The 22,619-nt window shown below is 37.2% G+C and overlaps 1 protein-coding gene and 1 pseudogene across 5 annotated transcripts in view; both read right to left on the minus strand.

Moving 5' to 3' along the window:
- The window catches only part of CCSER1 (coiled-coil serine rich protein 1), a 1,450,145-nt gene that overhangs the window by 1,087,488 nt on the left and 340,038 nt on the right, over window positions 1-22,619 (minus strand). The window lies entirely within an intron of this gene.
- LOC143668523 (homeobox protein NANOG-like) lies at window positions 1,377-22,094 on the minus strand (annotated as a pseudogene).

The following is a 22,619-nucleotide window of genomic DNA, read 5'->3' on the forward strand; positions in this document are numbered from 1 at the left end:
AGAGAGAAAAAATTCAGTCTGATAAATGTGCTGACTTTCCCATTTATATCTCTCATTTCTAACGTAGAAATAGTCCTGGAATTATGCTTGGAGGAATACGGCTATAGCATGTTTAAACTAATAAGGATCTAATCTACCACTGAACCAAATACTTTATGAATTTTCCAAGCATTAGATGAAATCATGATTGTTATCCATTCTGGGAAAACATGGGTGACAGGCATATATTACTGAAATAATGCTTAGACCAAAATTTCTATAATCTGATATTTTAGACCCTAGAAAAGGGTAAAAAAAAAAAGGTGCTTGATATAGACAGTGCCTTCGGGGGGAGGTCAGTTTAGTCAAAATGCATTTCACTGTCCTCCTTTCTAGACAAGTGCATAGAATTTTTACATTTTTAGGAAACATATTCTACCTAGATAAGTCAAGGAAGCAAAGAAATAGTAAACCTTAACATTGCAATTTTTTAAAAGAAATATTTAAACTTATAGGAAAGGGTAAGTTCCATACAATTATATTTAAATAAAACTATGTATAGCGCAGGCCAGGGTAGCTCAGCAGGCAGAGTTCTTGCCTGCCATGCTTGGAGACCCAGGTTAGATTCCCAGTGTCTGGCCATGCAAAAAAAGAAAAACTATATACAATATAATTTCCCTTAAGATGTTGCCATTTTTTAGACAAAAAAAAAAAATCATGTCATCTCTCTATTTTATGACCACCTCATATTTCTCCTCCTTTCTGACCGAACGATCATTTAATCTTGGGTATTTTGTTAGTTAGATGGGTTATTTTGTTTGCTTTTATTTTAATGGATATATTTAATTTATCTGTACTTATATTTGAAAATCAAAAGCCAAACTACCATAATGTTATCATGATGCAACAAAAAGAAAACATCTATCTGCAACTATTAAAGTAATGAACAAATCTGAAGCAGTAAAGAAGATCAAAAAGCATGAGAGAAATCAGTGAAGCAGGTTATGATAGCTTACCCCTTCCTCTTAGCAATTCAGTTTTACAGAAAGTGAAGACTCCCAATCCTATAACATGTGTACTCTCTCATGCATGTTTATACTTTTACTTCCTATTCTTGAGGGTAGATCCTAAAAATATCCAAACTAATATTATATCTGGTTCTGTATAGTCACAGATACCTATCTTTTATGTTGTACAGACCAGCCAAGGTAATCTGGCCTCTTATTGAGTTTTTGAAAACTCTGATTAGACTCAATGCATACCCATGCCCACCCCTAAATACACAATGAAAACCAGGATAAAGTCAGATACATAGCAATCAAGAAAATTCTGCAAGGATGTAATACGGCCTCTGTCCAAACTGAGATTGGATTATATTCCCATCTTCTCCCATATCTTCACACATCCTCAGGCTAACGATTCATGGAATAATTTGGGAATAAATCCCTAGTTTGTGTGGTACTAAAATACTTTACAGTTTGCTGTATTACATTATGGCTCTCTCCAGCACTTCTCAACGTGGTTTCCAAATTGTTGGCAGAGAATTTTGCTAGAATTGGATCTGGGGCTGCAGGGATTCCTCTCCACTGTTCTGGAAAAGATTGCTTCAGGCCTGGTCATTTCAGGCTTGGTTATTCTAGGCTTGGGTGCACCAAGTCCGGTGTTCTGGGAACGGCTGCTCCAAGTTGGGTTGTTCCAGGTCTGGCTACTCCCTATTGGAATGTTACCATAAATGTTCACCAAGCACCACTGGGGATAGGAAGAGTAGAACCCTGGGTATTCGACAGGTGCTGAGCCCTTCGAGGTCATAATGTTGCCAATCTTTGACCAGTCGGCATTTTTTCTGCCACCTCTTATGTTTCCATTTCTGATTCTGGAACCAGGTCTTAAGCTGTTTGTAGCCAAGGCTCAGAATGTTGGAAAGTTCTTGCATCTCCTGAAAGCTGTGGTATTTCTGTCTGAAATCTAACACTGAGTATACACAGCTGGGTCTGAAAGAACATGGTTCTGATCTTCCGTTTCTTAACCTGGCCCTCGTTTTCCTTCTTGGCTGTACTCTTCTATATGGAAGCAGGTCGTTTTACATTGGGACTAGTGGAAGAATCAGGGCTATCCCTGATTCTTGGAGCAAGGAAGAGGGGAGACTGTCTCTGACTGGTGCACCTCAGCAGATGACATTTGCAAGGATGCATAATTTTCTTCAGCCTTGTAAATCTCAGGCATTGGTGAAGACTCCCTAAAATCAGACACTTTGGGGGAAGGCAAGTTATGGGGAGAAGCTAGATCCACACTGATGTTGTTGAGTAGAAGGCAGGGAAGAAAAAAATCAAAGGCCTAGACTGTGAGAAGGTTCAAGACAGGCTTAAAGACTACTTGAGTGGAAGATCTTAGAGAAATATGCAGATCCATAGATAAGAAAGTAATAAAAGGCCAGGACAATGGGGTCCCTTCTACAGTAATAATAACCAACCAGCCCAGCCCAGCAAGACTGCTTGCTTTTTTTGTTTGCTTTGTTTTGATTTTTTTTGTATGCTGTGTGGCAGGGTCACATTTCATTCTTTCTCCATGTGAGTATCCCATTATTGCAGCACCATTTGTTGAATTTTTGTTTGTTTGTTTTTGTTGGTTTCTTCGTTTGTTTGTTTAGAAAGTGCATGGGCCAAAAATCGAACCCAGTCTCCTGCATGGCAGGTGAGAATTCTACCACTGAACTACCCTCACACTCCCAACATGCTTGCTTTTTGTTTGTTTTTCCAACATGTTTTTAATACTGATGATTATGACATACAACACAATATGCACTAAGGCATTAATGCAAGTTTTAGTTTTTGATCAGCATGGAATTTATATTCGAATATAAATTTAAAGTTATTGAATAACTAGAAACTCTACATATTTATTCCATGTAATTTAATTGAATGAACAACACAATTTATTAAACATACACAGCAAGTGCCTGCTTGGACAGTCTTATTCTAGGATCTGAAGATATTAGACCCTGCCCCTGTAAAGCTTGTATTCTTCATGGAATTATTGAGATTTGATTTCAGCACTATCTGAAAGAGTGTAGTTGAGCTATTCAGGTGTTAACAAGAAGAGGCATTCAAGGCAATATCTTTTTTTTTTTTTTTTCCAGACAGCTCAGTAAATTTTCTCTGGAATCTTCTGATCTCTAATTTTTTGTTCTACATTTAATATAATCAACTAATGAGTAGTTATAAATAAATGCAAAGACTATCTTTCTAAGTAAATCTTTATGCTAAAAATCATATTATACATATCTTTATATTTTTTCCTAAGACACCTCCTTTTACTTCAAATTTAGTATAGCCAACATTAAAACAGATGACAACTCAATTTCCCTCCCATCTCTCTCTTTCTCTCTCCCTCATCTTTTTGAACAACTATCAAATGAATAATTAATCTTTGCTTAAAGTTACATTATATACATCAAGAACATTTCCGGGTAATGAGACACAATTTATTAATCTTTGATTCTATAGTAAAGTCAGTTAATATAATGGGTTTCACTTTGCAAAAGCATTAGGAGTAAGATTATAATCTACATAACATTCATTCTCACTTTTAAAAATTTATTCATTATATCCTTTAATAGCACCCATTTTTCCAGATTTTAAATATGAATTGCAAATCACAAGAAATGAATAAGGTGTATAGTTTCAACAGGTGATTTAAATACCCCAAAGGGCTCAGATATATTGTAGCTAATGACTTTTGGCTGTTCACTCCTTCCTGTTATAAAAGAGATTCTGAATGGCAAAAAAACGCAAATCTCCTTTGCTCTGTCTCTGTTTCTTCAATTCAGAGCAAGTAATTGCTTAATATTTAGGAATCTGCTCATTTTACAGTTAAATCTTCTTCTAGAAAAGAAAGTTGCATTATCAGTACATGTGAATAAGATTTGATTAAATGAGAAGAGATAGATAGGCCAATGTAAGCAGAATTATAGAGGCCACACTGAGGATAGTCTTTGGGAAACTGTACAGCCACAGCCTGTAGCTGAACTGGTAAGAAGCAGGAAGCACAATGGCATAGGTTAAATGAGGCCAACTTATGCAAAGCCAGGTACATCAAGACACATTGGTATTTCATCTTCTAGGCTCAGAGTTCTCAATTTATAAACAAATGCTTAGTTTCTACATGAGCTAGCCTATGTAGAAATTTACTCCTAGTTCAATGAGTAAAATGGAAGGTTATAGAAATACACAGTCAAATCAAATAGGATCTACAGGAATATTCTCTGCAAGAGTTTCTACCAGATATCACAAGTGACTGTAACAGGACGATATTCAATTTCCATAAGTGTGCCAAGCGGTTTAAAAGAGAGAAGGAAGGGAACAAAATAACCACACAACATTAAACCTCCTTTAACTTCTTTCAGATATTTTCATCCAAAGAGTTAGTTACCCAAAGGGACTCTGGCCTCGCATAATTCAAATAACAAATTTCTAAATTCTGAAGGGTCATTTCTTGCTTACAACATTTCCATTTCTCAAGTCTAATTAGCAGTCCTTGATACTACAGAAGTCATGACAACATTTTATAGGGGTCATTGCAGTGTCCAGAAATTATGTGTATCCAAATAAGACACAATTACAGGCCCAGGTGGATGTGATGCTGCCCACTCCACAAAGATGTTGAGATAGGGATTGTAACCACAAACTTTCCCTTAGGATATAGGAACCTATTTCTGAAACAAAATGGATCTCTGACTGGAAAATGTATCACCTGATTGAAAAGCCCTTTAATTGAATTGGTTAATATTCAAATCTTTGACATGATAGATAATTTGCATAGATACACAAACTTTCAGATTTTTGTATGAAAACAATGCTATGGACTATGCAGAGCCCAAGTCTATCCCAGCACTTCTGTATGTAGTTTCACATACAGCTATTCTGCAATTGATATTTTTCCTTAAAAGATTATTTTAATCTGACCATTAAAAAGATTATTTAAATCACTGACATTTATTCTGTGCTCAATTTCACAATTAATAACAAATATCTGTATCTATCATTTTAAAACTGCATTATTAGATTCCAATATTTTAAATATAATGCATTCATTATAATTGTTTTTAACCTGAGAAATTAGACTTAAAGGAACATGTGTTTCTTCTTTCAGGTAACTGTGGATTGAACAACTATTTGCCCATCATTTTTCATCTTTTTGGTAAGAGTACTTATGTATATACTACATGTACATGAGAATTTTTAATATTCATATTCAAATTCTGATATATAAACTATTTCTGTACTGTGTTACCACTGTTTTATTTATGGCTACAAAAAAATAAAACATGAGATACATAGATATTAGAAAATGTCATTAATGTTTACTGGTTCAATGTGCCATCATAGAATAAGGCATCTCAGTTATGGCAGCTTTCCTGTTTACTAGAGGAATTATGACTATTATTAAATAGAAGACAAGATCAGCACCCTTATTAAATAATGAATAAGAAAGGAATTAAAGTAGCTCAAAATTGTAACATTTTTAATAGCCTGGCAAAAACTAAAATATCTATTAGAAAAATACCTTGAGTGAAACACTTATAGAGGTAGCTTTGGATCAATGTTTCAATGGCTACACCTTTAGCTTCACCTTCATTTATCTTCTCCTTTCTTTGTCATATTGAAACAGAATAAGAAATGACGGCCAAACATTATTGAAGCATGAGGAATTCTCCACCTGGTTAGAGTACTAAGTTGTGTCATAGATTGATCCTGGCTTTAAAATGACTGTTCATTTTGTCTCAGTAAGCCAATATAAGTCATCCCACTTTACCAGCAGGAAACACAAAGCAGAGAATTCTGCAAATAGAAGCAAAGTGATCATTTTATATGTTGTAATAACTTTATGAAAATCTCCATCCCATTCCCTGAGGCCTAGCCAACTGACAGTTGCATTATAGCACAGATTCTAAAATTTTATATTCTGTACACTGTTTAATCATATTACCAGAGCAGATAACCTAAAAGGCCATTATACTAAAGGTACAATCTTCCCAGAGGTTATACATATGTGTGTCTATATTGTAAGTATGTTTAGATCATGTGTATGTGTACATATATTATAAAGCTCCAATAATCTCCTTTTTCCTCTAGAATTTGAGGAATGAGATAAAGTGGCACCCAGTACATATAGAATATTAAATATGCATTTGTTGGATAAGTTATTCTGTTATCATGACTTTTGTTAATAGTTTATTGAAGGAATAAAAGAATTAAAATCATTTTATATTATCAAAATAGAAATGAGGCCATGAAATTTATAAGATGCATCTCATCCTTTAGTAAACCAAAATAATGCCACATGTTTTACTTTTATATTTGTGTGTGAACTGGGAGCACACGCATCAATGTTTACTTAACTGCTTGACCAAGGACTGACAACCTCTCTCTGAATAAAAGTATTTGTTACAAGTAATTGTTTCCGAGGAACATAAGATTAAAATTTATAAACAATATACCATCAGCTATAGGAAATATATTCTAAATCTATCTTGAAGATGTTGTTTATCTGGACAAACAGTTCACTTATCAGCGTAAGACTCACTTCAGGATTCTTGCCTTCTTCTGTCTACCAATTCCAAATTGCTTTGTGAGCTTCCAGGTAGGAGGACTGTGGCAGATGGTGGAGTAGGAAGCTCTACAATCCAGTCACTCCCCCAAAACCGCATTGAAACAGATAGGAAATGTCTGAAGCAGCTATTCTGAAACTCCGGAGGTGAGAAGAACGCTGTACAGCATCCAGAGAAGAGAAGGACTGGTAAATTATGGTAAAGATTAGTCAATCGCTCTTTCCATGTGACTGGCATCCCTCTCCCACTCTCACAGAAGGTTGTCATGAGGTCCAACTTGTGGCTAGCTGGCGGATGACAGAAAGGGACGTAATAATTCTCTTCCCCAAGTCCAGGGGTGGGCACAGCTGATCACAGAGAATCTGATTATCGACTTTGGATCAGTGGGGAACTGGCTTTGAGGGTGGGCATTGTTCTAAACAATCTCAGACAAAGGTAGTGGATGAAGGAGAGTTTAAAATTCTATTCTTCCTCAGAGCTGCAGGGACAGTTAGTTGAAGTGCTGCTTTTACTGGGCAGTTCCAGAAAGCTCAGCTTTGGGGATCCATGGGAGAAGTTCTTGATGTCCTTCCTGATGCCTTCCCCAGGACTCTCTGGGGTTGGTTGGTGCCACCTTCATGGGTCCCTGGTCCTGTTTCAGCTGGAAAAGACTGAATTGGGAAAATGCTCTCAGGCATGCCTCCACTCCCAAAATTTGCCCTCTAGGCAAAAGCAGCTTAAACAACAAAACAATTGTAAGAAACTACAGAGGTCTACCTATAACTATGCTAAGCCTACCTATAACTATGTCAAACTGTTCTTCCAGGGAAATTCTGTTGCTCAGATAGGGCCACTCTCTCTCTAAGTCCAACTCTGCAAGGAAAATCATTACCCTATATGGGGCATGATGTCCAGGGGTATAAGTCTCCCTGGAAACATCTGACATGACTCCCAGGAATGAGCCTGGCCCTGGCACCATAGGATCAACAATGCCTACCTGACCAAAATGGGGGAAAAAGTAACAAAATAAGCCTTATATTTTATAACACTTAGGTAACACTTAAGTGATTCAAAGAGATAATCACTTAAGAGATTCAAATAGAATGGAGATGATATTCTGTAAGCTACTCTCATGCAAGCTTCAGCTAGATATTGCTAATTGCCATGGTTTGCCAAGTCCAAACCAATAGTATTCCTATAAACCCTAAAGAACATCCAGGGCTCTATCTGAGATTTGATAAAAGTTTCACCCACTAAGTTTATTTTTCAGAAAACTATACTAGGCCAGATAAACACTGAAACCCAGAGTTAACAGTCTCTCCAAGAGCATCAACCAGTTGCAGCCACTATCCCATAATGTCAACACCACTTTCAAACATGAAGAAGTTAGAATTGTTGTTGCCAAAATGTATTAGTTTGCTAAAGCTTCCATAATGCAATATACCAGCCATAGATTTAAAAGGGGAATTTATTAAGTATCAAGTTTACAGTTCTAAAGCCATAGAAATGTCCAAAATAAGGCATCAGGGGAAAGATACCTTAACTCCAAAGAAAGGCCAATGGGTCCAGAAAACCTCTGTCAGCTGGGAAAGCATGTGGCTGGCATCTGCTGGGGTCTCTGGCTTCTGGTTTCAAACAGCTTCCCTAGTGGCATTTTCTTTCTTCATTTCCAAAGGTCTCTAGCTGTGTGGGCTCTGAAACTTTTTCCAAAATGGCTCCCTCTTAAAGGACTCCAGCAAGTGGCCCCCACTTTAAATGAGTGGAGATGCATCCTCATGGAAACCACTTAATCAAAAAGTCCCACCCACAACTGGGTGGGCCACATTTCCATGGAAACAACTTAATCAAAAAGATTCTACCATTAAAGAACATGGCTTTTCTAGGGTACACACCAGTTTCAAACCAGCACACCAAATATCCTTAAATATTGGGAGAAGGATCAAAGGAGAAGGAGAAATTGTAATAGGGAAATAGAATTTAAAAGATAAATATTACTATTAATCATTATATTGACATTTATTTTTTTCTCCAGTGTCTTAGAGCAGCTAGAATACCTGAAATTGTAAAACTGTAACCCACACCATACACTGAAATCTGTTCTATTACTACTTGTTAAAAATGTACTTTGAAACTTACCACTTTTTTATATATGCTATGTTCCTCAATTCAAAAAAAAATGTTTAAAAAAATATGGTAATGTTTTTTGAAAATTAGAAGTTTTTAAAAACATATATATCCTCTTCAAGTTCTATCATAATCAAAATGATATGTGTAAATTAGAACCACATAATGTTCACCACTCATCTTTTTTAGTGCAATTTTGCTGAGATACATTCACACAGCATACATCCATCTGCAGTATAAAAAGACTCACAGTATCACCACATTCCATTTTTAATCGTCACGTAGTTGTATATTCATCACCATGATCATATTTAGAACATTTACACCACTCCAGAAAAAGAAAGAAAGAAAAAAATGCATGCAACCCATACCCCTTACACCTCTCTCTCATTGACCACTAGTATTGCTATCTAATTTTTTTCTTACTCCTTATTCTCCTTATCATTTAATTATTTTTGCCCTTACATTTTTACTCATTTGTCCATACCCTGGATAAAGGGAGCATCATCCACAAGGTCTTTACAATCATATGGTCACACTGTATAAACTAAATAGCTATACCATCATTTTCAAGACTCAAGGCTACTGGAATACAGTTCAATAGCTTCAGGTACTTTCTCCTAGTCACTCCAATATACCATAAACTATAGGGAATATCTTTATAATGCATGAGAATAACCTCCAGGATAACCTCTTGACTCTGAAATCTCTCAGCCACCGGAACTTAATTTTCTCTCATTTCTTTCTTCCTCCTTTTGGTCAAGAAGTCTATTCCATTTTGTCATGCAGATTTATGCCCCTGGAGTCATTTCCCATGTAGAGGAGAGGTCAGTGAATTCACCTGCCAAGTTGGCTTAGAAAGAGAGAGGCCACTTCTGAGCAACAAAAGAGGTTCTCTGGGGGTGACTCTTAGTCATAATTGTAAGTAAGCTTAGCTTCTCCTTTGCAGGAATAAGTTTCACAGGTGTGAGCCCCAAGATCGAGGGCTTGGTCTATTAAATTGGTTGTGCCCATTGCTTGTGACACTATGAAGAATTTCCCAGGTGGGAAATATCTCCTCCTTTCTCCCCTCAGGGTCTTTGCAAATCCTTTTATTTTCTCTGCCCCAATTATTCTGGAATGTATTGGGGCATCACACAAACAACGAGATCGTACTCCCTATTCAAGATACTATGCAATCATGGTATAAGGAACTGTTCATAAAAGCAAAACCAGACAGTGCCCTGCCAAAAGTATATATTTTGCACCAAATAAATCCTTTGGTCTCCCACCGAAGTTGAAGCTTTAAAATATAGGCCATGTATATCATCCTTTACCCTGTATTTTGATTTACCTTAGTCCTACCCAAATCAGCTTCATTCATATCTTTAGTTAAAGACTGATCATATTTCAAAATTTTTAACATTGCTGTATGCTGTATAGCTTCAGAGCTCTAACTCTGAGTCTCAGGTGTCACACACAAATATCCAAAGTTCCAGAGAACAGCCAGGTTATACACAAATAGCTCAGCATCTCACAATTTAGAAATAACAATTACAAGTTGGGAATAGAGTGACTGCTGAAAGAGCTTCCAAGCTAGGAATGCTTACAATAGGCCCTAACCTGATTACCCATGCTCTCGACTTCAATTCAGCACTATAGTTACTCCATATGAATTAAGCATGATAATATTTTTAATGGATAAATGGCATGTCAGTTAAAAAATCACAAAACGGTTTTTAATTTTTTCTCATTTCCAATATGCTCATATTGATCGATTCCACTATTTTATTATCTGCATTCTGCCAAATAAGAATATAATCTTATACTGATTGAGAAGGAGAATCCATTCATTCTGCTCTTTGACAGTGAAGTAGATAGATACGTAATAGATGATGGATACAAAGATGACAGATACAGTAGGAAACTGTAACTGTCTTTTTTAATGACAATGTCAATCTTAATTAACGTCAAGAATGTTGACCCACCACCAAATATCTTGTATTCTTTCATTAAATCTTGTCCCTATTATCGAGTTAATGTCTTTTTTTCTTTTTGAGATTATATTTTCCAACATTGCCAGTGGAATAAATTAGTTTCACAAGTATGTTATAAAGGTGCATGAATTAGCATTTTCTTTTCTTTTCCTAAATTTGTCTCTTTTAATTATTGCCCTATTATAATATTAATTGGTATTTTGGTATCTTGCCTTAATAACATCATTTATATCTTTGTAGTCTTTTATAATAGCTCTCTTTCAGAATTCTTTTTTTTTTTTCAGTCATTATGTGCTAAGAACATTGGAATTATCCAATGTTTGACAACATAAGAACAAAAATGAAGATACGGAATAATGGCTGTATTAAACTTTGAAATTATACTAAGCAAAATGTATTTCAGCAAGTTAATATCAAACAATTATTTGGTTTATATATTTTGCTACAAAAGGATTGCTATGTATCCTCTTTTCCATAACTTCAGTAATTCTAAAACTGTGCAAAGATCAAATTTAGTTTCTTCACACAGGCAAAAATGTCACTACCTTTGTAATAACATCTATAATAATACAATTTTATGGTAGCCTACATTTATTGACTTTTCTGTTTCAGAAAGTATAAGCTTTTTTAATGAAGTATTTCATTTAATCCCCACTTCTTAGGAAAGTTTCATCATCATCACTATTGTTATTATTCTATTTTACATTGGTGTGGAGCTGTTTAAATAAATTACTTAGGTTATACAGTTATTAAGTGGGTGATCCAAGACTTAAACAAAGCCTGTCTGATTTCAAAGTCCATGGTTTTTCTACTGTTGATAAATAATATTCACATCACTATTAATCAGGAAGAATAAAAACTTATGGACATTAAATTACATCTAGCTATTCAAGTCCCAAAAATCATTTCATGATTTATAATTCCATTCTGTTTGTTATATACTCAACTAATTCATATTTTCAGATTTAGATCATGTTAGCAGATTAGAACACCATATTGAGACATAAGCAATGAGCTTACTGACCTCAATGCTGTAAGGTGTCTCACAGCACCAATCAAGCAATCCACAAATATTAGATGATTTCTAAATTTTCCTTTAGCTGTAAGTTCTTATTATGGTTCTCCTCTTGGTTTTGAAATACAGGTGCAATTTTAAAATGCATATTGTATTCATAATATTCACATAATTTCTAAGCTGTGTATAATTATGTTTTCTAGCTTGAGCTATACTAGATTATCTCCTGAAGATTTATATCTACAAATTTGCAATTTTCTGTGATTTGTGACACTTTCCATGTCAGAATTTTGTTATAAAGCAATCTAATTTAATTTCTAGAAAAATACATTTTCATTTACTGATGATCAATAATGTCATTAATTAAGGCATGGCATATCACTTAATATAACTCGTGCTAGCATATGTAAGTGTAATAACTATCCTGATTTTAAGGATTGCTATGAATTTTTCTGTTATGGGCCTTAATCTGAGTTCAATCTTGGTCTGTGCCACAAACATATGTGAGTAAAAGTATAATTTTCTGTTAATCCATGACATCATGGATCTTGAAATTTACATATTTTAACTTAAACAATTTGGGAACATTATAAATCATTGAAATGTGCACAATTTAAAAAAAAATTAAACTAGCCCTTGAATTTGACTAGTTTTATAGTTTCTAAACCTTCAATATTTTTTTTATATGTGTAGGTCAAAAATGGCCAACTATGCTCTTTTCGAGCATGCCACCAACAGGGAATATGTCAAACCTACAAGTCTCTATTAACTGTTGCCAAGGAATAAATTTTAATATCAACTGAAATGTTGTGTCGTTGCTTGAAACAGCCATATATTATCAGTTCAGGTGAAAAACAGTTAACTTAAAATACTGCTGCATTTATGGTATACATAAATTAGCACATATACAACACTGTTAGAAAGATATTGAAATCCTGTTTTTCAATTAGGCTTTTACTCAAAAGATAGACATTCTACACCACTTATCAACAGAAAGAACACTATTGGAGTTAATTTGGTTAATTTTAGTTAATCTCTTCCTCAGTAAATAGCATTCATAGGATCTAAAGTTTCAAGAGATGAGAGTCTTAAGAAATAAAGCTTCTCTTGAGAAATATGGCTTCTGGTTCCTGTATCCTATAACTTCATTTTTCTAAGAAGCAATTAATTTAGAATTGAACATCTATATATGAATATAAAATATTAAGGATTGTGTTTTCAAATCTTCCTTCAAGTTGTTATTATTCAATGACAGAATCTTACAAAAGTCAGCAGAAAGTTTTCCAATAAAAACATTAGTAAAGTAGGATTTCTTCCTGTTCTTCATGCATATAAATTTGCTATTTTCTTTTCTTCTTTACAATAATGGAACTTCAGTTAGTGAGTTTAATACATTGTGGTACTATTTGCTTGTTTAAACATTTGCAATGCTAGTTTCACATTAGAATGAAAGGTCAAAATTTACTTTTCTTAAATTAGAAGAACAAAATGAAAATGAAGAAGAGGAAGAAATAGGAAAGCATGGGATCCTGAGACCAACGTTAACCACATAAGGGTCCAATAAGAAAATATGAATGAGGGGGAAAGGCAGCAGTTGGGAGAAGTATTAAGTTAGTAAGCTAGTGTGCTGCCCAAATGATATAAGCTCCAAACTATAACTCTGATCAGGGTGATCTCCTGAGCAGATCTTTATCATATCCCCACTCCTTAGTCTGAAATAAACACTTTCTCCATCAAAGGCCACTAGCTTCCCAGCCTCATCCCTATCCTTTCTCATCACACCAGATTACTTGCTGCAACACAGATACCCTCTGTTCTATAATAGTTCTTCTCCTCCTGCACTCAGACTATTCCCTCTACCTTTAATGCAGCACTTCATTTCCTTCTCTACCCAAGAAACACTTCTTTATTCTTTAAAACTCCAGTCAAATGTTATCTTTTTAAAATTCTTCAGTTCCTTTGAGTTTAGTAGTTGCTACGGCTCTTGATGCAGCTACAGCACCTTCTAAAAACATTTTTACCCCCTGATGAAATTATGAGCTACCTGGTTGTTATGACCCCACTTGCCCTGTGTGAAAGAGTGCCTAGTGATAGGAAAGGGCTAACAATCTAATTGCCAATTGAAAATCAGAAGCTAGAATTATCTAACTACTAGGAGCTAGTAGTACACTGTACTATGATTATGCTTTTTAAATTATTTGCACAGTTATTTTCATAAAAAGTTCAAATGTCAAAATTCACTTCCACTTAAATTAAAAGGGCAAAATGAAAATGAAATAAAAGGAAAGAGAAAGCTCAGAATCTAACATTGATAAAGATAAATTAAGACTCTGCTAAGAACAATCACATAAAAAGATAAAATTCAAAAAGACTGATAAATATCTGTTCAACCATACTTATGAGTATAACTTGTAAATTCAAATATGTTATCCTTTTAATTTTGAATTTCCAAACTGTTGAAAGAGGATATGGTAAAGAAGTTGTTCTCATATGCAGCTGTTAGCCGATATTTATAACTAATCCTCTTGTAGTACAATTTTCCAATAAATACGCAGATATTCAAAATTATGATGATATTTCATTCCAAAACTCCATTATCTAGTTTCTTCTAAGAAATCAAAGTGTATATTTTATGGAAAACATTTCAAGTTGAAATATTATAAGCAAAAAAAAAAAAAAAGAAAGAAAGAAAGAAAGGAAAATTACCAGAGGTCTAACTTAAAGCAAATTTTTAAATAAATTATACTTTTTTTTTTTGATAGACCATGTAGTAAAGAGCCTGGCTCTGGATATCAGGTGTGCCAGTTTGAAAGGATTGTACCCTGGAAAGCCATGTTTTAATCCTGAGCCATCTCGTAGAGGCAGCTGTTTCTTTTAATCCCTGTTCACTACTGTAGGTTAGAAACCTGATTAAATTATCCCCATGGAGATGTGGCATGCCCAATTGTGGCTATTAATCTTTGATCAGAGGCAGATGTGACTCCACCCATTACAGGTGAGTCTTGATTAGTTTACTGGAATTCTTTAAAAGAGGAAAAATTTTTGGAGAAAGCTTCAAAGCCACAGATCTACGAGAGCCGACATAACCAGAGATGTTTGGAGATGAAGAAGGAAAACACCCCTGGGGGAGGTTCATGAAACAAGAAGCCTGGTGAGAAGTTAGCAGACGTGGCCATGTTTGTCATATGCCTTTCCAGTTGAGAGAGAAACCCCGAACTTCACCAGCCTTCTTGAATGAAGGTATCTTTCCCTGGTTGCCTTAGATTAGACATTTCTATAAGCTTGCTTTAATTTGGACATTTTTATAGACTTGCTTTAATTGGGACATTTGCATGGCTTTAGAACTGTAAACTTGCAACTTAATAAATTCTCCCTTTTAAAAGCCATTCTGTTTCTGGTTTATCACATCCTGGCAGCTAGCAAACTGGAACATCAGGCTACCCAACTTTTATAGCCCACTACTCTTTCTCAATGAATTTAAAATATTCAATAACATTTCAATAAAATTCAATAATATTTATTATATAAAGCATGTGTCAGATGTTTATCAAGCTATAGATAAGAAAACGTTACATTTTTAATGTCTTGGTATTATTATAAAAATAGTTTTGAACTCATGGGTCTCCTGAAAGCATCTTGGGGAACCTCAGGGGTATGTTGACAATTCTTTGATAATTACTGCCTGAAAGGCAGAAATGACAATTCCATCCCCTTTGTGAAATAAGTCGGTGATGTGAAATTATATCCCTATTGCCAGACCTAAGCCAGTGTGGGCTAATGAAATATGGGGAGACACTTATCTGGGACTTCTGAGAAAGCAGTCTCAGTGGCCATGAAAACTGAGGTATGTGCTCCAATTGTTGTTAGGCATTTTTTGACCCCACAAAGACACTGTACCCAAAAAGAAGACCTCAAGGCAAAAAAGAGAAAAACCTAAATCCCTGATAATATTGAGGTGTTGAAACAAATAACACTGGAGCCTGTCCTTCTCCTAGACATTATATTAGGAAATGCAAAGTTTCTTTATTATTTAAGACACCTTGAGCTCCGGATTACAGAAAAAATATCCTAACATATACTAAGTGTTCATCACCTAGAACTGCAGCACAAGCACACTAACTATTCTAAACTATGAGATTGATTTATAAGTTAATGTAAGTTCCTCTTACAGAAAAGTGACCATGTTTCTTATTTGTTTTCCTTCAGTATGAAGCAATCACATATAGGCAAAAGCCTTCACTGTTTTAGGATCAGAAATACTTATGTCCATTTTACAAAAGGCAAACAAAGAGAGGTCCTGTAATGCTTCCAGAATTATGAAAAAACAGAATCATCGTTTCAGTTTCCTGGCTGTTAAAGCAAAAGCCATGCAATGGGTTGGCTTAAATGATGGGAACTTATTGGTTTATGGTTTTGAAGTTAATCCAAAATCAAGGCATGATCAAGGCAATGCTTTCTCCCAGAAGACTGGCATTCTGGGGCTGGCTTGTAGCACAAAGTGTTGGTCCTTGGCTGTTCTGTCACATGGCAATGCACACAGAGGTCTCTCCTGGCTTCTGCTTTCTCTTCCAAGTTCCTTTGACTTCCAGTTTCTGGCCACTCCCTGTGGCATTTTCTCTCTCTGTGTGATCTTCCCTTTAAGGCCTACAGTGATAGGATTAAGACACATCCTAATTCAGCTGGTCCACACCTTAACCAAAGTAACTTATTCACAAGGTGCTATATTCATCCACCTACAGGAATGGATGAAGCTTAAAAACATGATTTTCTGGGGTACATAGTTCCAAGCCACCACAATCACATTTCTCTTCAACTCACTTCTATTTTACTACACCATGCTGCTTCTATTTACTTGTATAACAATTTCAGAATGAGCCCCATGTTGGTACTTAGAAATAGCTAATACTGAGAGAGTTGACACTCTGTGCCAGCTACCATTGTGCCTTATGTAGACGATCTCATTTTACCACCAACATTTTTAAATCTTCAACATAGTTCTGGTATTTCCTCCATTTTATAGATGAAGAAACCAAGGTAAAAGGATTCTACATAATTGGAACACTGTTAGTTAGTTGTGGAATTGAACTCACAACCCAGGCAATCTAATTCTAGAACCTGTGAGTTTAATTATTATATAAATGTGAACATTTAATTTACTATACATTTTCACATTAATTATCTCAAAACATAGAATGTGTTCTAGTCTCAACTGCTTAATATTCTACCCTTAATATCCTATTATCTCCAACAGCCCCCACTCAGACCACTTTTCTGTCTCAGTTTATCACTGAACACTATTGTTCACCCGCCTTTGATCTCCATATAGAAATCTTACCTAGTCAAAGTACTAACCACGTCAGGTGAAGATGCCACCTCACAGCTCTTTCATCTCCCCCTCTGTATCTCTGTATTGCTTTTAACGAGGTTGTGTTTTATGACTGATGTGTGTGTGTGTGTGTGTGTGTGTGTGTATCACTTCCTCTCAGGCAAAAAATCAAATTTTATTCATCCTTGTGATGCTTAATGTGTCTGTTATAAAGACACACATAGCAGCAATGCAACTAATATTAACTGAACTACTATTGGGATTTTAGCATGCTCTAAAATGTCATAAAATAGTCATTTAAATTCTATTAGTGATCTTGTTATCAGATCATTAGTTGGATCAGCAGGATACAGAAAGTAAATCTATTATCATATGCATTTGTATATGTTACTCTTAGAACTTTTATTCAAATATGGAAATTCTAAAAAGGCCAGTGTGGCTGGATTAGAATGAGTGAGGGGTGGGGGGTAGCCAAAGTAGAATGAAAGAGGAAGTGGTAGTACAAGACAAGTCAGAAAAGTAGTAACAGGGGGTCAGTTCTTGCGGGACATTGAGGGTCACTAGGGGACTTTGTTACTAATGTGAGATTTTAAACCACTAAATGGATGAGTGACCTCTCTAACTTAAGCTTTTATGATATCATTCTGGTTGCCATGTTGAGAATATACTTTAGGTGGGTAATTATGAGTCCACTGCTGTAATCTAGATGAGCCATTATAGAGACGCACACGAGAATAATGGTAAAGGTAGTGAGACTTGCTTATTTATTTAGAGCCCATAGGATTTATCAAGGGATTAGACGTAAGATGTGAAGAAATGAGTCAATGGTGGCTTTAAGCAAATAAAATAATGGATTTAGCTGCTGAGATGAATAAGAATGGGAAGGACAAAAATTGGGAAGAGCAGTTAGGGCATATAAATCCAGAGTTCAGTTTGAACATATTTGAGAGGCCTATTGGCATCCATATGAAGATGCCAAGTAGAAGTTAATATATGTGTCCAGGACTCAGGAGAGATGTTTAAGCTGGAGACAGAAACTGGGAGTTGTCCATACATAGACAGCATTTAAAGTTAGGAGACTGAATAAAATAATCAATGGTAAAGGTATGGACATAATAAAGAGAAGTCTAAGAACTGAACCTTGGAACATGGCAATATTGAATAATATGGAGATGGGAAATACCCAGCAGAGAAGACTTTCAGATGGGTAGAAAACCAGAAAAAAAAAGGTAATTTCATCAAAGCCAAATGAAGAATTCAAGGAGGAAAGAGTACTTTAAATGCTTAATACCTTTAATATTTATTATTCATTATTCAATACAATCTCCAGAAATTCCTTATGACTTAGACATGTATTTGTTCAATTTACTGAAGAGAAAACAAAATTACAATGTGGTTGGTTAAGGTCACAGAGTTGGGTCAGAATTGGGGTTCAAAAAGAGGGGTGCTGATTTCAGAACATGTGCAGCTAACCCTAAACAGGACTGTTTAGATGATTGTGGAAGACAAAAGCTAAGACCTCCCCCTTTAATGATGTCAAAAAAGGAAAATTTCTTTATAATTATCTCTGAAGAGAAATGCATTTATTTAATAAGAAGATTCCATCCATATGTATCAGGTGATTATTTTAAAAAAATGTTAATATCACTCCATCGTGTGTTTATTAAAATTATATTCATTCATCTTTTACAACTCCATTTCTAGAACTTATACTGAGGAGTTCATAAGAGTGACTCCAGGATTATTCTGCAATAATCTTAATCAAATAACCTTTTGAATTTGTGTACTCTCAAGAATGTGTAAAAACATGCTTTCTGATAGAGGTAGTAAAACAAAATGTCTGTTGTGTCTGTCCATTCCCATGGAATATTTCTACCTGCAAGCTAGCCTATATAATTTGGAGACAAAGGATATTCAGAGCTCAGACTTTGAGTCTGCCAGCAATAAAATCTTGTTCACTTCTCAGAGGCTCTGGTGCTTTCTTGTGTGGTGTTTGGAATTTTCCCCTACTATATTTCTGGTGCATTGGCCAGGAAACTCTCTGCACCCCAAGAGAGAGGCACCCTTGTGTTCCCTTCCCATCTCTGGGGAGGCCCAAGCCACAGACCAAACTTGATCATCCTCTGGGTGCCCCTGGAATCTCTTCTTCTGGATTGGGATCATCTAGTTGGGAAGGACACCAGCTTCCCTAGACTCGGGAGGGACCTCAGCAGCCCTGAGAACTGGACTGGAGGCTCTGCCCATCGCAGTGGTAAGAATGGCTCTTTGGTCAACTATAGGGACTGACAGGTCCTGCCTCTCAGGCAGAAGATGAGACTGATGAGACCTAAATGAGGCCTAGTACCCTTTGGATAGAGGAGAAAATGAAGAAGAAACCCCCAGTAGTTAGATGCACTGTGGTTTTGGAAGGCAACATAATTTGTCATGTTGTCAAGTGCCTGGTATGTGAAAGTATATGAATGAGACGTGGCTCTGTCCTGATGCTTCAGCACTGTCACCCATGAAGGGACCTGACTGTCCCGATTTGCAGTTCCTTGGGTCTTCATACCCCATAAGGCAGCCCTTTCAATCAAAAGAAAGAGCATACTGGTTGGGGGTTTATACCAACCCACCTCATGCCAAGAGGACACTAAATTCCCAAGAAGGAAGTGGTCAGAGGTGGACGAAGTGGCTGTCTTTTGTTTATTCTTTCATTGTTTGATTCCCCATGAGGATCGCTGTGGGTAGCACTGAGAGCAAAACCCCTTTAGCCTGCCTCCTTAAGAATTTCAAAAAGGATTTACTGGCGACTACAGAGTAAAGCTTAAGCCCTAAGAGTTGTGCAAATTTTGCCAATTGAACTGGCCCACTTTTGGAGTTGGATGGCCATCCAAGGGATCGCTCAACCCACAACTGACCCGAGCTGTCCAGCAAGTTGTCACCGGACAGCCTGGCCACCCTGACCAGTTCCCATACACTGACTCCTGGCTCCAACATTTTGAGAATTCACCACCATGGCTAAAGGCATACATTGAAATCCATGTGAAAGTGCTGGTAGCCTACGCCAACCTGGACATTCCAGTCCCCAGAGAGGTTGTCACAAAGCAATTACCTCAAGCCACCACTAAACTTCCAACCCCAGAGAACTCTCCACCACTGACAAAGAAAAATCTCCTTCTACCCTCAAGCTGCCAAGATGAAGGGACAGAGAAGCCGCCCTCCTCGCAGCTGAGAGAGACTCTTTATTTTCACTTTCATAAATCCTCAATCCCGGAAAAACTTCCAGTCCTCCCTGCTGCTGACAAAGACCCATCACCCCTGTTGTTCTAGTTTGCTAGCTGCTGGAATGCAACACACCAGAGATGAATTGGTTTTCAGTAAAAGGGGATTTATTTAGTTGACATATAGTTCTTCAGAGGAAAGGCAGCTAACTTGCAACTGAGGTTTTTTTCTTACATGGGAATCCACAGGGCAATCTCTGCTGGCCTTCTCTCCAGGCCTCTGGGTTCCAACAACTTTCCCAGGGGTTATTCCTTTCTGCATCTCCAAAGGCCTGGGCTGAACTGCGAGTGCTGAGATGGGGCATGTTGAACTGGTTGGGCTGTGCTACATTAAGCCCTCTCATTTAAGCACTAGGCAATTAAATCAAACATCATTCATCACAGCAGGCACACCTCCTAGCTGACTGCAGATGTAATCAGGAACAGATGAGGTTCACGTTCCATTAGCTCATGTCCACAGAAATAAAACTAGGCACCTTCACCTAGCCAAGCTGACACCTGAATCTAACTGCCATACCTGTCTTATTTTTACTCGGCTCCAGCACCCCAATGCCCATCTCAAGCACCATCTGTGGTTCTGGAAGCACCATCAGCTCCCCTGACTTCCTCTACTGAAATCTCCACCTCATCAGAAACTTCAGCCAGCTCTCTGCTATATCTCCCCATCTCTCCTGGTCCCAGTCCACCTGAACCCCCTCCAGAAATCCCACAAGCCTAGAACCTTCGAACCGAAGCTAAAAAACCTGCAGTACCTTAGGAACTCTGCAAATGCCCCATGAGAAACCATAGGACCACTTTACTATGATCCTGAAGGCCAGTTGCAGGAGGCCAACCAGTGTTCATCTGCCAGCCTTTTTCAACCTCTGACCTCATAAACTGGGAAAACCATACTCCCTCTTACACTGAGAAGCCCCAGGCTACTTACTCCAGTCAATTGTACAGAGCCACTGACCAATACGGCAAGATAGCGGCCAGCTCTGCATAACCGTCTTTAACACAGAAGAACGAAGACAGATTTCACAAGCCACCCTGAAGTGGTTGGAAGAAAATGCTTCTGCAGGGACAATGAACATGGCCCACTATGCTCAAAATTCCTTCTCAGATGCTGACCTGAGATGGAACTCAAACACCAAACTTGCAGAAACAGTTTAAATCTCTACCAAGATGTGCTCATTCAAGGCATGAAAAAGGGGGCCATGAAAATGATCAACATATCAAAACCACTGAAATTCTGCAGACGTCAGACAAAACCACTAGCCAGTTCCACAAGCGCCTCTGTGAAGCCTTTAGATTGTGCACTCCTTTCGACCCTGAGGCACCAGAAAACCAGACTTGTTAACAACGCATTTGTCAGGCAAGCCCAACCCGACATCTGGAGAGAGCTGCAAAAATTATAAGGGTTTTCTGGAATGAATATCTTCCAGCTCCTTGAGGTAGCTACCAAAGTCTACATGAACTGAGACCAGGAGGCATGGAGAGAAGCAGACAGCCAATTAAAGAGAAAAGGCAGACCCACTTGCTGCAGTGCTCACCCAGGGCACCAGGAAGCCCCATTCTCAAAACCCAGAACCTTCAAGTGACCAGGACCAGGAAATAAAACACCCACTCATTGGGGGTTGCCCAGCGAATGTAGGAGAACACTGGCAAGAAACCAATGTGCTTACTGTAAGGAAGAGGGACACTGGAAAGCAGAATGCTTCAACAAATTATGGGAAGAAAATGACACAGACCCCACTAGCATGGAAACCCCAGAGCTTTGAAGTGCTTCAAGAAGTGCTTGAAGACAACTCAGACCTGGCCCCTTCACACTTGTCACCGGGGAGCCCATGGTCACAATGACAGTGGGTGGCCAAAAGATGGATTTATGGTAGACACAGGCACAGAGTTCAGGAAAAGTGGGGTGAATGAACAGCACCCTAAAATCACATCTGAAAAAATTGTCAGGAAACCAATCTAAAATGGATTGATGTTTTCCCTTTAGCCTTGTTAAGAGTAAGATGCAGTCCCACAAAGTAAACTTAATTTTCACCTTTTGAAGTTTTGTTCAGATGGCCTCTACTGTTGATAAAAGAGTTCCAAGGAAATATTACACAATTTGGACAATTAACCTTAAAAAAGCAACTCCAGGGCCTAAGCGCCATGCTGCCTCAGCTGCACAGCTGGGTAAATGGAAGATTCTCACTGCAATTAACACCCCCTTGTGCACTCCTTTACCACAGGATCCTTAGTCTGGGTAAAAGGTTGGAAAACTCAGGCATTAACGCCCACCTGGTTAGGGCCCCTTATGGTCCTCCTTTCTACTCCTACAGCTGTCACAGTTGCCAAGATAGTCCTCTGCATCGCCACTCCTGGC

This window comes from Tamandua tetradactyla, chromosome 24 (genome assembly GCF_023851605.1).
Source record: "Tamandua tetradactyla isolate mTamTet1 chromosome 24, mTamTet1.pri, whole genome shotgun sequence".
NCBI classification, from domain to species: domain Eukaryota; kingdom Metazoa; phylum Chordata; class Mammalia; order Pilosa; family Myrmecophagidae; genus Tamandua; species Tamandua tetradactyla.